We start from the raw sequence: 13,244 nt of genomic DNA, 5'->3' as shown, positions 1-13,244 counted from the left end.
GATATTTATCAATGGGAGAAGGTTGTTTCTGTCTAGAATGACGGGGGAGGGGGGAGGGAGGGGAGGGGAGGAGGGAGATGGAAGGTGAATAAATTATAGGGCGGATTGGTGGCCGGTGAGTGATAGTTGAGGAATGTGTGAGGTGGGGTGGATGTTTCAAAAGAATGTATATACTGCATATAATATATTCAACATGGCTTCACATCTAAATAACTTCCTACATTAAGATGAAGTGTAGATAATAGCATGAGTACTGTAGATCCTAAAGTTCATAAAATAATCTGAAACCTCTACTTCACTATACATAATCTCAATGTACAAGTGAAGAAAATGAGGTCTTGAGTTATTATCTACTAGTGTGTGTATTTTTATATGTTTAGAAACAAAATTTGCATGCAAAGAGTTTGTTTGCCAAATAAAATTAATTCCTAGGATGGACGGATTTTCTAAAATATTAGATGCACATAATTACAATATGTACAAAGCCATTCTTGTATCCCACGGTTTGCATTTTAGAATTTTCCTGGCAATTGGCATCGATAAACCTTATGATGCTAACTGTCAAAGCCTTAAGCAAGCTATCAATAGGATAACCACTCAAAACAAAATTCTTCATAATAGTTTAGTGAAGGTTGAATCCATAGCTGGGCTACTTAAGTGGTGAGTACTTGCATTAGAACACCATGTCTTCGCATGGCGAGAGATGGTTAGCAAATATCATGCCATGGAGAAGTTTCTGCTAAACAACTTTCTTGCATTTAAAGCTTATCAGATAGGAGAGCCTGATAAGAGTACAACTTCATAAAATCAATAGCTAGCTTGAGAACCAAGTTGAAGTAAAGCCCTTATTTCTAGTTTGCATTCAAGTTCGTGACATGATTCTTGATAAAATCAACCAGTTGAAGTAAAGCCCTTATGTCTAGTTTGCATTCAAGTTCGTGACACAATTCCATAAGTCCCAATTCCATTTGAAGCCTCATAGTCCTTTCGTCTTAGAGTTATTGATAAAATCAATAGCTAGCCTTGAGAGCCAAGATGGTCTTGCGAGAGCTTAAATAGTACAACTTTCTAGTAGGAATCAAGAAAGTTCACTCTAACGAAATGATACAACTCGATAACTCATAATAATACTGCTAGCATTGATGTGATTAACGTTGAGTAGAGAAGAAGTTTGATAAAGGAGATTTTTGTGACTCCTAATTAACAGGAAAAGATCGAAGGGACAACGTTGGAAGACTTTGATATTCATTGTTCATGATTCTAAAGATGATTAGGGACAATGCATACTAATTGACTCTGCTCGCCTATATAGAAATCTATTATAATGAATTTGGAGAATCTGAAGTCATTTAAGTCTTTTATGTTGGATGACAAGGTTGAAAAGTCTTACCTACTTTTGATGACATAAACTGAGAGGATAAGCTAAAAGAAAATTCACTTTTGTAGAAAAAATTCATAACAGTACATCATGGCTTGTCTATTGAGTTATTGTAGCTCACTATAATTTTGCTTATGATTTTTTTGGATCTAGGAAGGGGAAGGAAATGGTAGACAAGCAGTTTAGGATTAGATTTAAGATCATAGGTATTTTGATATTTTAATTTTTATATAATCATGGCTAATTAAATTTATAGTTCTATAGCTCTTACCTATAGCCATATACTATAGTGTATATATTTTTTTGATGAAATTAAAAAAAACTTAGTGGATGAGTTTATTTTTCAGTATATAAATGTTTTAGTAAATGTATAGTTTGTAGTTTATTTCAATGAATAATAACAGAAAATTTGAAATAATTCTAAAATTAAATTTTGGGATTTGCCTGTTATAGCTCAGCACGATATGAATGTACTAGTCGGGTGGGGTTGTGATAGAAAAGGTTGAGGTGCATCCAAATCTGACCTACATGAAAGAATCATAAAGAGTTTTGGGATATGATGTCAGAAAATTGAAAAATAAATTATTCCTAATGGTCAAGGTGTAATAGAATCACCTGATTGAAAGAGAAGCTACTTGGGAAAGAAAATATGAAATGAGACAATTATACCCTACTCTAGTCAATCAATCAGAGGTTGGAAATACTATGGACGATGTTTTTTTTTCAGGGACACATTATAACACCAACTAAATTTGTGTACGGTGCGGCTATTTTGACCCTCTTTGGTATATGTAGCTTTTATATTTGTCTTTTATATGTATTTGTGAGTGATCTGGGTACTTAAGTGTTTTTTAAATTATTTTAAAGTGGGTCCAAGAATTTATATGTATGTGCATGAAAATCTATAATTTCTCACTGGGAGCATTGCGGCGCTGAGCTAGGAGAGCTATGGGCTAGGTTAGCAATACTAAGGTGTTAATCTATCTAGTCGATTTCTAGAAAATGAACTAATTATATGACGTTAAGGTCGGGAACTGATCTTTCTAGTGAAGAGCAATATGTTGATGCAAGGTCAAGAATCATAGTGCTAAGTCTTATAAAAATATATATAACCATTTTGTAAAATCCTAAAATCCATTTAGAGAGAGAAAAGAGAAAGATTTTTGAGTGATAAAGCTGAATTTCGGCTAACACAGACTATTTTTGTTAGACCTAGTTTAGGAAATTACTCGTATCAAAGTAGGTTACATTTCACCTTAGTTTTCAAAAATGTAGAAAATTTTGAGATTTTTCTCTATTAAATTATAATTTTATAGAGCAAAAGTGAGAATAACTTTGTACCCATAAAACTTTCACTATGTAACATTCTGTATGTTATAGATACAATATTTTTACATATTTATTTAATTTCTAGAAATTTTTCATGAAGTAATAGAAAATGAGGGATTTTTGACAAATTAAAAAATATTTTTGGTTCCAAAAAATAAGACTAAAGTATGATAAAAGCTTCAAAATAATGTTTTGAACAAACTCTGATAAAATTGTTGCATTCTGAAATTATGCAAATTTCTGCTTAGTAGATAATTTTGTTACCTACTATTCAGTCATTCTATGAAATTTTCAAATCAATTAATTTATATTTATTTAAGTATAATACAATAAATTATATGTTTATCTGCTTGAATGTACGACTCTGAGGAGATTTAATATGGGGTGGGAGTTCTATTTTAATGTTATATCCATATGGAATCATAAGTATTTAAATTTTTTAATATCTAATATGTGTTAAGCATTTGAAGTAATAAGGCATATGTTTTGATATGCTAGCACTAAGAGTCATAAGGGCCGATTTTTAATAAGAGGTATAAGGGCCTAAGAGATATGTATTAGTTTCTATTTCTAATATATGTAGTATTTATTTATTTACTTTTAGTGCAAGCTTGCTTTATTTTAGTTATAGTTTGCTCGATTTTAGTTATTTCTAATTACTATTGCATTTAATATAATAAATCTCTTATAAAGCGCTTTTATATTCATTTAAGTACTTAATAAATTAAATGTTTAAAAATTCAAATTAGCGGGTGTTACCCACTGAGTTATGTTGGCTCATACCTACTTTGCTTTTTATTTCAAGTCAGGGATATAATAAGCTTATAAAGCCTAACATTAACTCAAAACTCACTAAAGCTTTCAATAAAAGATCTAAGAAATTAATATGCATGCTTATATCAACTAATATAATCAATAGTATTGAATATCATTGATGTTTAATCATCACTAGTACAATTCAATAAGATCAATAATGAAACATAAAAATCAACATACTTAAATCTACTAATCAATATAAGGTGCAAAAACTTAAATAAATTGATAATCATTAAATCACATATCTCTGTCATCAGTCTTTATCATCTTATTTGTTGCAAATCTGATTTCATGGATTAGAATTTTGATGATAGCAAACATTCATGATTTTCTACAACTGCCTTGCCTACTAAATTTTCAGGTCCACAAGATCAAGTGCGACTTAAGCCAGCTCAAGATTGGGTATATTAGGTCTGAGTCAGTTTGTAATTTTTTTTTATTGCATTTATTATAAATAGAGTGGTTTCTGATGCTAAGTAACCTTGCACACACACACATGGGAGAAATTTTCTATCTATTGATTAGAGTTCTCTGTTTTGATCACATCATCGTCCAGGGCGATCCTAAAATTGTCCTGGATGATCAGCTAAAAATAAAAACCCTAATTAGGGTATCCTTGTTAAGGCAGTCATTATTATGTACATTGTCCTAGATGATATGTATATCGGTCCAGATGATAGGCTCAAATAAGAAAGAATCAGTCGTCATATCTAATTAGGTTTTCTTTATTTTTGGATGTCGTCTAAGACATCGGCCTAGACGATGCAACATAATTATGCCTAAATTAATATGATAATTAAGTAAAGTAATTTAAGGTTTGATTGCTCGATCACATCGTCTGGGACGATCGCAAGATCATCAAGGATGATCGCATGATTGTCTGGGATGATCTCGTAGATGATTGACATCGGCCAGCTTCTATTCAGGGAAATGTTCAGGATGAATTTCCTCGGATTTGAACTAATCGGCCAAGATGATCATGAGATCAGCCTAGATGATCAAGCTATTTTTTCATCGTCCATACATCCTTTTAGAGTGATTGTCTGGAAGATAATCAAGGATTTATACTAATCATATAGGACAATATTATATCGGCCTGGACGATATGACTACAAATATTCTAATCATCCCAAATCGATCAGGCTGATTGAGTTAAATTTACGTTGATCGGTCAGGACGATAAAGTCAGTTTGCATAAAATAAGAGCTATTCTGAAACTCCACTATTTAAGAGCTCTTATTATACCCAAAAGCTCATCTTTTGATATTGCTTTGACCTGAGAGAGCCAAGAGGAGTGGGAGAGGAAGGGAGAGAGAGAGAGGATCTTGTGAGGGGGAGTTTGTGAGGGAGTTCACAAAGGTTTCTCCAAGCAAGGATTCATCGTTGTCTTCTCCAGTCGTCGTCCTTAGTTCCTTGGGGGTTCTAGAGAGGTAAACTTCATCATCTGATCAAGGTTCTTTACCTGCTTTAAGAGGAAGCAAAAAGAGTTGGGTTCTTTGCTTACTTTAGGAGGAAGTAAAAGGAGTTAGATTCTCTGCCTACTTTATGAGGAAGAAAAATGAGTTGGGTTCTCTGCCTGCTTCAAGAGGAAGCAAAAGGAGTTGGGTTCTCTGCGAGAAAAGAGAGAGATTTTTAAGTGATAAAGCTGAATTTCGGCTAACACAGATTATTTTTGTTAGACCTAGTTTAGAAAATTACTCGTATCAAAGTAGGTTACATTTCACCTTAGTTCTCAAAAATGTAGAAAATTTTGAGATTTTTCTTTATTAAATTATAATTTCATAGTGCAAAAGTGAGAATAACTTTGTACCCATAAAACTTTCACTATGTAACATTATGTATGTTATAGATACAATATTTTTACATATTTATTTAATTTCTAGAAATTTTTCATGAGGTAACAGAAAATGTGGGATTTTTTGCAAATTAAAAAATGTTTTTGGTTCCAAAAAATAAGACTAAAGTACGATAAAAGCTTCAAAATAATGTTTTGAACAAACTCTGATATAATTGTTGCATTCTGAAATTATGCAAATTTCTGCTTAGTAGATAATTTTGTTACCTACTATTCAGTCATTCTATGAAATTTTCAAATCAATTAATTTATATTTATTTTATTATAATACAATAAATTATATGTTTATCTGCTTGAATGTACGACTCTGAGGATATTTAATATGAGGTGGAAGTTCTATTCTGATGTTATATCCATATGGAATCATAAGGATTTAAATTTTTTAATATCTAACATTTGTTAAGCATTTGAAGTAATAAGGCATATGTTTTGATATGCTAGCACTAAGAGTCATAAGGGCCTATTTTTAATAAGAGGTATAAGGGCCTAAGAGATATGTATTAGTTTCTATTTCTAATATATGTAGTATTTATTTATTTACTTTTAGTGCAAGCTTGCTTTATTTTAGTTATAGTTTGCTCTATTTTAGTTATTTCTAATTACTATTGCATTTAATATAATAAATCTCTTATAAATTACTTTTATATTCATTTAAGTACTTAATAAATTAAATGTTTGAAAATTCAAATTAGCGGGTGTTACCCACTGTAACACCCGCTGAGTTATGTTGGCTCATACCTACTTTGCTTTTTATTTCAAGTCAGGGATATCATGCCATTGAATAAAATTTTGAAGAATTATCTATTTTATCTTTTTATCCATGAACTAGAGTTTCTATAAATCATTAATATAACTTAATATCCAGTGAAAGCAATTAAACATCATACGTATTGAAATGTTTTACAAAATTCATTCACTAAAATCATATTCACAATAGCTAGGAGATCATTAACAATCAATAAGCATATCAATAGCCTACAACTATAAAAGAATAAAAGAGAATATATAACGAAATCAAAAGAAGAGCTTGAAGATCTCAATCAGTGTCACTCCATATGATCATGACACCTTCCCTAACCTGAAATCAATAAAATCATACAATAAGCTTATAAAGCCTAACATTAACTCAAAACTCACTAAAGCTTTCAATAAAAGATCTAAGAAATCAATATGCATGCTTATATCAACTAATATAATCAATAGTGTTGAATATCATTGATGTTTAATCATCACTAGTACAATTCAATAAGATCAATAATGAAACATAAGAATCAACATACTTAAATCTACTAATCAATAGAAGGTGCAAAAACTTAAATAAATTGATAATCATTAAATCAGATATCACTGTCATCAGTCTTTATCATCTTATTTGTTGCAAATCTGATTTCATGGATTAGAATTTTGATGATATCAAACATTCATGATTTTCTACGACTGTCTTGCCTACTAACTTTTCAGGTCCACAAGATCAAGTGAGACTCAAGCCAGCTCAAGATTGGGTATATTAGGTCTGAGTCAATTTGTAATTTTTTATTTATTGAGTTTATTGTAAATAGAGTGGTTTCTGATGCTAAGTAACCTTGCACACATACACACATGGGAGAAATTTTCTATCTATTGATTAGAGTTCTCTGTTTTGATCACATCATCCGGAACGATCCTAAAATTGTCCTGGATGATCAGCTAAAAACAAAAACCCTAATTAGGGTATCCTTGTTAAGGCAGTCATCATTAAGTACATTGTCCTAGACGATATGCATATCGGTCGGGATGATAGGCTCAAATAAGAAATAATCAGTCGCCATATCTATTTAGGTTTTCTTTATTTTTGGATGTCGTCTAAGACATCGGCCTAGACGATGCAACATAATTATGCCTAAATTAATATGATAATTAAGTAAAGTAATTAAGGTTTGATTGCTCTATCACATCGTCTGGGACGATCGCAAGGTCATCCAGGACGATCGCATAATTGTCTGGGATGATCTCGTAGATGATTGACATTGGCCAGGTTCTATTCAGGGCAATATTCAGGATGAATTTCCTCGGATTTGAACTAATCGGCCAAGATGATCATGAGATCAGCTTAGATGATCAAGCTATTTTTTCATCGTCCAGAAATCCTTTTAGAGTGATTGTCTGGAAGATAATCAAGGATTTATACTAATCATCTAGGACAATATTATATCGGCCTGGATGATATGACTACAAATATTCTAATCATCCAAAATTGATCGGGCTGATTGAGTTAAATTTATGTTGATCGGTCAGGACGATAAAGTTAGTTTGCATAAAATAAGAGCTATTATGAAACTCCTCTATTTAAGAGCTCTTATTATACCCAAAAGCTCATCTTTTGCTGTTGCTTTGACCTGAGAGAGCCAAGAGGAGTGGGAGAGGAAGGGAGAGAGAGAGAGGATCTTGTGAGGGGGAGTTTGTGAGGGAGTTCACAAAGGTTGCTCCAAGCAAGGATTCATCGTTGTCTTCTCCAGTCGTCGTCCTTAGTTCCTTGGGGGTTCTAGAGAGGTAAACTTCATCATCTGATCAAGGTTCTTTACCTGCTTTAAGAGGAAGCAAAAAGAGTTGGGTTCTTTGCTTACTTTAGGAGGAAGTAAAAGGAGTTAGATTCTCTGCCTACTTTATGAGGAAGAAAAATGAGTTGGGTTCTCTGCCTGCTTCAAGAGGAAGCAAAAGGAGTTGGGTTCTCTGCCTGCTTTTAGAGGAAGCAAAACGAGATAGATTCTCTGCCTCACCTGGGTTGGTGGAAAGGAGGTTTGTATAGGCTTCTCGACCTTGCTGTGGAGGCAAAAGAACATACACTGAGTTTAGCAATACTCAGAGGGAGCCTCTAGGGAGTAGACGTAGGTCATGTTGACTGAACCATTATAAATCTCTATGTTCTTTATTACTGCTTCCGCATTTATTTTCTGAACTTCGATTTTTATGGTGAATCTTAGTTTTTTGTTTTAAGATTGTGTTTTGATCGAAAGATTTTTTAAAACACTTATTCATCCCCCCTCTTGATTAGCCTTGGGACTAGTTCATAAGGGCTTAACATCCCTAACAAACTTTCAAGTGTCATTAGTGCACTTTCAAGTGGTATCAGAGTGAGATTCATAAAATTAAGTTTGAAAACTTTTTGAATTTTGATTCATGGCTAACTTTGGTAATCATAATACAACAGAATGATATTCTATTACATGTCCACCTTTGTTTGATAATATTCCTTCTGATTTTTGGAAAACTTGCATGTCTAGGTTTTGACAATCACTTGATTATCGTATGTGAATGCATGTTAAGGAAGGTTATACACAACCTTCTCGTGAACTTAATGACATTAAAATTGAAATTTCTTTCATTGAATGGATTTTTTATGAAAGAGATTTAGCACAACTTAATGCAAAATGCTTGAACTGTTTTTTCTATGCTTTGAAATCTGAAGATTATATGCGTGTTTCAACTTGTGCAACTGGTAAAAAAATTTGGGATAGATTATATGTAACTTATGAAGAAACCAATGAAGTTAAATAATCTCGATTGAATATTCTATTGCATGACTACAAACTTTTTCGTATGAAACCTTCTAAATTAATTTCTGACATGTATACAAGATTTACTCAAATTGTCATATCATTACATGCTTTAGGAAGAGAGCTAACTAATTATGAAAGGGTTAATAAAATTTTGAGATGTTTGCCTTCTTCTTTTGATGATAAGATCACTGCAATTACTGAATCTAAAGATTTGAATACTTATTCGATTGATAATTTACTTGGATCACTCATTGCTTACAAGCAGGGGGTGAATCAAAGAAATCTTAATGCAGGTGAGAAAAAGAAGGAGAAAACTATGGCACTAAAAGCCAACAATACGGACACTGATTCGTTCGGATCTAAAAATGATGATGTTACCTTCATCACTAGGCAATTCAAAAGCTTTCTAAAGAAGAAGCATAAAGACCATCAGAAGTGAAAAAGAGGTAAGGATAGCAAAAATTATAAAAGTTCTTCTGATATTGTTTGTTTTGAATGCTAGAAGCTTGGACATGTTAAAGCTGATTGTCCTATACTTAAGGAGTACCTAAGTAAGGAGAAGGGTGAGAAGAAACCCAAATACAGGAAAGACAAGAAGCGATTCCAAAAGACATTTTGGGCTGATTCTACCTCTAACTCCTTTGAGACTAAAGTAGAGAAGGAAACCACAAACTTGTGTTTAATGGCCGATAATCAACTTGAACAATCTGATCAAGAAGAGGTATGTGAACCAACATATGATCAATTAGTTGAAATTTGTGAGAGAATTCATGCAACATATAAGAAACTTAAGAAAAAACATGCTAGCTTGAAATTGGAGTTTTAAAATTTACAAAAAGAGCATGAAATTCTTCTTAAAGATCATTATATAATTGATAGTAATCACATATCATTACTTGATGAGTTTGATGCATTAAATAAAGATCATACTGAATTATCTGATGCATATGATTCCTTGAAGTCATCCCATACTGAGTTAGAAAAGGAGTTTAAGAATTTAGCAATTCTTAGTTTTTAAAAATGACAAATCATCATTACATGAAATACATAAAAGGAAGCCTCACCACCTAAGTAGATTAATACATCATTTTCCTAGTGTTAGATGTTTTTCATGTGGCATGTTAGGACACATTGCACACACTTATACTATTCACTGTAGTACACATTGGGTGTGGATACCCAAATTGCATGATTTACATTATAACACACATGCATTATATTCTTCTCTTCATAAGAAGGGACTCAAACCTATTTAGAATCCTAAATCTTATGTTTGATGATTTTGCATGCTTGGTCTCACAAAAGGCCTCATGAGAGCATGTGGTACCTAGACAGCGGATGCTCACGACACGTGACTTGAGAAGCCAATCAATTCATTCTGCTGGAAACCAGGATAGGATGCAAGGTTACTCTTGGAGACAATACCACCAGGAAGGTAGTGGGCGCTGGTATAATTGAAAACTCCAAGAACCTTTTGATTGAAAATATTTTGCTTGTAGATCAACTAAAATACAACTTGCTCAGCATCAGTCAGCTTTGTGATAAGGGCTTCATCATAAAATTTTTGGCTAATACTTACATTATAAGCTTAAATAACAATACTATTTTGCAGGAAATGTTGATCAATAATGTTTACATTCTTGATTTAAATAATATTGAAAGTGCTGCTTTATTTTACTTAAAAACTATTGCTGATGATTCATGGTTGTGGCACTGGAGATTATGTCATGCCAGTATAAAAACCCTTAGGAGAGTGACCCAGAAAGACCTAATTAGAGGTGTCCCCAAACTTAAATTCCCAAAAGATCATATTTATGATTCCTGCCAACTAGGAAAATAAGTTCATTCCTCTTTTTACTCCATTAAGGACATTAGCACCTCTAGACCTTTAGAAATCGTTCACATGGATTTGTTTGGACCCATTAGCACTGCCAGCTTAAGAGGAAAATTCTATGGTTTTTTGATTTTCGATGACTACTCGAGGTTTACTTGGATTAGATTTTTATCACATAAGAATGAGCCTTTTGATGAGTTTAAATCCTTCTTCACTTGGATTCAGAAAAAGTTATATTCTGAGATTTTGACCATCCATAGTGACCATGGGGGAGAGTTTGAAAATGAGAGATTTGCAGACTTCTATAAGGATAAGGGGATTAGTCATAACTTCTTAACTCCTAGGACCCCTCAACGGGGTAGCTGAAAGGAAGAATTGAATCTTAATTGAAGCCGTTAGAGCCATGCTTGCTGAATATTCACTTCCAAAATACTTTTGAGCTGAAGCGGTATACACAGCTTGTTATGTGTTGAATAGGCTGTATATTAAAGACAAACTTGATAAGATACCCTATGAGATCCTTAAGGGTAGGAAACTCAATCTTTCCTATCTCCATATCTTTGGTTGTAAGATTTTCATTCATAATAATGGGAAGTTACACTTAGGAAAATTTGACCTAAAATCTGATGGAGTGTTCTTAGGATATTCAAGTGTGGGGAAATTCTTTAGGGTGTTTAATAAGAGGATATTAGTGGTGGAGGAGATAACTCATGTGGTGTTTGATGAATCTAATCCTAAGAAGTCTAGAGTTGAGGAGGAAGATGAAGTTGGAGAGAATACCACTGAAGTTGAAAATTTGGAGAAGAGGGTAGAGCCCAAAAACACTGAAGAAGTAGGTGAGATTACCCAAAGAGTATAAAATATAGATCCAGAAGAAAGGGTTGAACTTACTTACACATTGCCTAGAGATTGGAGATATTCTTTGAGTCATCCTAAAGAACTGATCTTAGGAGATTCTTCTGAAAGTGTTAGGACTAGGCATGTACTTAGGAAGGAAGTGAATCACTCTGCCTTTATCTTAATGACTGAACCCACCAACATCAATCAAGCCCTTTCTAATGAGTTTTGGATCGTAGCCATGTAAGAGGAGTTTAACCAATTTGTTAGGAATGATGTTTGGGAGCTTGTAGAAAGGCCAAAGGGACAAAGTGTAGTTGGAACCAAATGGGTCTTTAAGAATAAAAAAAATGATTCGGGTGTGGAGGTTAGGAATAAGGTAAGATTAGTAGCTAAGGGGTACAACCAAATAGAAGGGATTGATTTTGAGGGGACCTTTATCCCTATAGCTAGATTAGAAGCTATTAGAGTGCTACTAGCCTTTATCTGTTATAAGGGATTTATGCTTTTCCAAATGGACGTTAAGAGTGTGTTTTTAAATAGGGTAATAAAAGAGGACGTGTTTGTAGAGCAACCCCCAGGTTTTGAGAGTTTCCAATTTCTAAATCATATTTTCAAATTAAAAAAGGCTTTATATGGATTAAAGTAGGCACCAAGAGCTTGGTATGGGAGGCTTAAAACATTCTTACTGTAGAGGGAGTTTGTTAAGGGGAGTGTAGACACCACCCTTTTTCTGAGAAAAGTATGAGATGATTTACTTATTATTCAGATATATGACGATGATATACTGTTTGAATTTTCTAATAAAAGGCTATGTGATGTTTTTCTAAAATAATGAGTAAGGAGTTTGAGATGAGTATGATGGGAGAGCTATCATACTTTTTGGGATTTTGCATAAGATAATTAGATGACGAAACTTTTCTAAATCAATTAAAATACATAAATGACATATTAAAGAAGTATGAAATAGATAAAGCCGAGCCAATTAATACTCCCACGACCTCCAATGTTCTGTTGGATAACCACCCAAATGAAAAATTTTTAGATACCTCTTAGGAACTCAAAACTTAGAAATCTATTATCCTAGGCATAGCACTTCTTTTGAGATTATTGGATATTTTGATTCTGATTTTGTAGATTGTAAGGTGTATAAAAAGAGCACTTCTGGGACTTGCCAATTCATATGACAATATTTAGTCTCCTGGTCTAGTAGGAAGCAAAACTCTATTGCACTTTCCACTGTTGAAGCTGAGTACATTGCCTTAAAAAGTTGTGTGACCTAAGTCCTTTGATTGAAGAAACAAGTTCTAAATTTAGGATTACCTGTAGGCACAATTTCAATCCTTTGTGACAACACTAGTGCCATCTACATTTCTAAGAATCATATCCAACATTCAAGGACCAAGCACATTGACATAAGGCATCACTTTATTAAAGATCATGTGACCAAAGGAGACATTGAGTTACATCATGTGGCAACTGAGAATCAACTGGCTGACATCTTGTCTAAACCACTAGCCTTCGACACTTTCAACAATTTAAGGATCAGATTGGGTGTTATTGACATAAATGCATGAACTTAATTCTTACTAATTTTTTATCTTTTTTTTTGTTATTCTATTTCTATAGTTTCTCAATGTTTATTTTTTATTTGTTACT

Source organism: Dendrobium catenatum, unplaced genomic scaffold (assembly GCF_001605985.2).
Source record: "Dendrobium catenatum unplaced genomic scaffold, ASM160598v2 fragScaff_scaffold_955, whole genome shotgun sequence".
Taxonomy (NCBI): Eukaryota; Viridiplantae; Streptophyta; class Magnoliopsida; order Asparagales; family Orchidaceae; genus Dendrobium; species Dendrobium catenatum.
This window is presented reverse-complemented; position numbering follows the sequence as displayed.